The following is a 4,027-nucleotide window of genomic DNA, read 5'->3' on the forward strand; positions in this document are numbered from 1 at the left end:
CACATGTGTGTGCATGCTCAAAATCTTGAGAAGAGAATGGTGGAGAAGGGATTATGATATGGCCAACCCTCCCCCGGGGGGTGATTTCTCACATTCTGTCTCTCTGTCTCTCTCTGTCTTTCTGGTGAGTGCATGCACCCTATAGCAAAAACCTCTCCATGAAAAAATTAGGCAAAGACGAAATGCTAACTTAACTAGGTAAAAAGCCTTGAAAAGTAAGCATATGAGATACTGATCAGATATTTATTAATGAAGGTTATAAAGAAAGACTAATTAAACACACATTTTTACAGTTTCTAATTTGTTATTCATTTCTGATTTTATCTTATGTAACTAAGTTATTCTATTAGAAACATTCAAAAGCCAATCCATTTTCTCCTTAATAAATCAGCTGATCGAGGCTTAGTGCTAAAAAACAGATTTCGCAATATTAGGTAGAAAAAGCTGAATGGAAGTAATAATAACGACCCTTGTTCTCAGAACTACATGGAACAAGACTGCATCACACACAAAGGAAAAATGGAAGAAGAACAGGAAACCCATAGAACCAACCAGTATTCTTTTTTTTTTTTCGTTTTTTCTTTTTTTTTGTGAATATGGCAGTTAATTTCCTTTAATCAGAGACAACCATGACATCCATTAACTATCAAAAGCTACATTTTGCTAAAAACAATCTCCCTTAAAAATGTTTAATCATACAACACATGCTGCTTTCCTTTTTTGGATTTCACTATCCAGTTGAGGCCTTCAGCTGTCATTAAGAACTTAGCCTCTGCTGGCTCTGACTTAAAGAAATCACAGGCTCTGAAATCTCAAAGGTCTTCACGATCTCCTCCCAGTCACGGTAACTCAAAGCTATGATTCCTTGATTCCTAATTTGGGTATTTTGTTCAACTCCCTTATTTTCTTCACTAATATTCACAGGTTCTATTATTGGCAATCGGTCTTGGTCAAGTCTCATTCTTGCAAAACCATCCCGTATAATGAAAGAAACATGAAAGATGTTTTCCACTGTACAGGGGAAAGAATGTGGATCAATCACAAAGTCAAAGGAGGACACTGGAGTATCAGGATCATCTCGAAAATATGTTTGCAACAATCCCAAGATTCTTTTGACTTCTTTCTCTGTTGCTTCTTGATGAGATTCTTCCATTCTTTTTAACTGGGCAGGCATTGCCTTCTGCTCTTCTATCATATGAACTTTTCTTGGACGATCGATTCATGACTTTAGCACAGGAAGCTCTCCTTGTATCGAACATACGAACTTTTCTTGGACGATCGATTCGTGGCTTTAGCACAGGAAGCTCTCCTTGTATCGAACCCAACAGAAAGTGGAATGTATGGGTTTTATTAAAGGTGTTTTCCGCTGTTTTGCCTGATATTTTCCAGGAGTCATAGACTATGAATTCTTTACAATTTTCTTATTAAGAGTTATCATTCAGTGACGGAACACTAAACATTGATAATATCAATAGCTCTCTGGGGAAAGTATTCACAAGAATTATCTGTGTGTGAAATATATGCAGCTCTCATTTCATGGAGTGGTCCTTCATAGAGTTTTAAGTTAAACAATTTTCCTGGTATTGCCATAGATATACACTATATTTGTTCAGCTCCAAGATGCACATATTTTTCACATTTCAACATTCTAATGCTAATCTGCTTCCTGATTTTAGAAACTTTGTTATTCTAAAAAGTTGTTATCAACCCAGTGGTTTCTATTATAGTCATGGCATCTTACAAAGAAAATTTAGAGTGAAGTGGTGGAGCCCAGAAAATTGTTATAAACAACAGTCAGTATCGAGGAAGCAGAGTGCTATGTAAGAGCAATGCCTGATTACTCCTGAAAGAACACTGTCTTCAAACAACATGCTAATATCTGGGAGTACTATTCATTACAGAAAAATATACTCAATGAGCAATATTCTTTTTAAAAAATAATACAGTGTTGGCACTGGAAGTATCAAATTTAAAGCTTTTTGAATTCAGTGATTATAATCTTGCTTTTTCCATTTTGTGTTCCCCCTGGTAGTCTCCTTGATTCACATGACTTTACCCCCTACTAGATAAAAAGGACTGCCAGATGGTTTTCTGGCTTAGAATCTTCTTTTCTGAGATTCAGAGCTATGGATGTGTGTGTGTGTGTGTGTGTGTGTGTGTGTGTGTGCGCGCGCGCGCGTGTGTGTGTTCTATTATGCATTTTATTCATTCCCTTTTAAAATGCTTTTAAGAATCTGCTATGTCCTACAGGCAAAGCAAACTGAATACAGTCAAACTCTCTCCTACTACCTAACTATCTATCTATTAGAAAATGGCCAGTCCTCTTTATTCTCTACACTGACTAATGTCACCAAGGGATAGGGCTAGATAAAATGGAGGAAGCAGTCATTATTTTCACAATGCTGAACCAACTAACCATGTATTTGTAGTCTGTCTCCTTAATATATCTCATATTCACCCTTTCCTCTATCTTTTATTGCCACTGCCTTGGTTAAGGTCTTCATTGTCTCTCTTATGGCCCATGAAAATTCTTTTCTTTTTTTTTTGACAATTATTTTATTTATTTATTTTAGTTTGCCCAGAGAGGAACAGAGTGAGAGAGAAAGGGAAAGTAAGAAAGCAAGTCACCAGGTCCAAGACTCAGATCCTGGTCAGCCATGTGGGAGTCCAGCGCCCTTAACCACCACACCATTGCTGGCCCAAAAATTATTATCTTTTTAATTTTTTTGAGAGGTTTTTGCTATAGGGCACGTGCACTCACCAGACAGACAGAGACAGAGAGACAGAAAGAGAGAAATCACCCTCCATGGGGGATGGCCACACCGCAATCCCTTCTCCTCCATTCTGCTCTCGGGATCTTGGGCACGCACGCACATGTGCCCGGCGTGAGTTTAAGCCACCAGGTCCAGGACTCGAACCGTGGTCAACTACATGGGATTCCAGCGACATAGCCATTATGCTAACTGCTGGTCCCATCTTTTTAAATTTTGAGTGTAATTATTCCTTCCATGATGCGAGAGATAGGAAGGGAGAGCAAGAGAAAGGGAGAAGCAGAAAGACAATCACCTCAACAAAATCTTCTTGCTGCAATTCACCCCAAGTTTCAAGGGAACTGGATTATAATAATGCATGCATGTCCCTAGCTTGCTCAGAGAGGTTCTGGGGTGCAAATCCACGACCCTTCCCAAGTAGGTGTAGCTGCTGCCACTGTGCCATCTGGCCCCTTAAAATTGCTGTCTTGATGCTCTCCCTAATCTTCTATTTGTGCTAATTAAACTTCAAAATCTGTGGATTTCCTTACTTCAAATAGTAATGCCACTGTTGGTCCATGTGCCACTCAGACTCACCTATGTGTTGACTCATTAAATGTGCCCAGTGACATAGGTAGTATTCCTAACTTCCAGACAGGAATAATGAATATCCTTACTGATGTGGCTTGAATACCCCCCAATTCACTGTAATGAATCAATGTTAAGCCACTGTAATGGTAATAGGAGCATGAATGACTGATTCCTGGTGGGTTGAAAAGAGAGGACATGGGAGAGAGAGAGACACACACACACGTGTCCCCTCCCCTGTGCTGTGATACAGCCAGAAGAACTCCATCAGGGAGGGTTCCTGGCCCTTGAACCTCCACATTGTGAGATGAATAAATCTCCGTTTTTAAATAAATCACACAGTTCCAATTATTTACTGTTATTAACCACAAAATAAATGAGAACAGTTATGTATACTATTAATAAGTGGAAAATTCTAGATTAAAATCTAAATTATCCCCTCCCCCCAAATTGGGGCTTATTTTATTATCCTTTATAGCCTTCTTGCTATGTTACTGTCAAACAAAAAGGAAAAAGAAGAGGAAGATTGGAGCAGGGGTAATTTGAAAAGTAGCACAAAAACATTTAACGCAATTAGTATAATTTAGTTAGTTTCATGGTATAAAGTGACAGTAAGATACGCTGATGGCACATTTCATTGGACCAGTGACCTTTTTAAAACTTGTCAGATTTTGTGCATGTGCTCTCCA

At 38.6% G+C, this 4,027-nt stretch overlaps 1 pseudogene; it reads right to left on the minus strand.

Moving 5' to 3' along the window:
- Positions 1 to 744: 744 nt before the first annotated feature.
- LOC102468186 (non-structural maintenance of chromosomes element 4 homolog A pseudogene) lies at positions 745 to 1,218 on the minus strand (annotated as a pseudogene).
- Positions 1,219 to 4,027: the final 2,809 nt, after the last annotated feature.

This window comes from Tupaia chinensis, unplaced genomic scaffold (genome assembly GCF_000334495.1).
Source record: "Tupaia chinensis unplaced genomic scaffold, TupChi_1.0 Scaffold144909_1, whole genome shotgun sequence".
Taxonomy (NCBI): domain Eukaryota; kingdom Metazoa; phylum Chordata; class Mammalia; order Scandentia; family Tupaiidae; genus Tupaia; species Tupaia belangeri.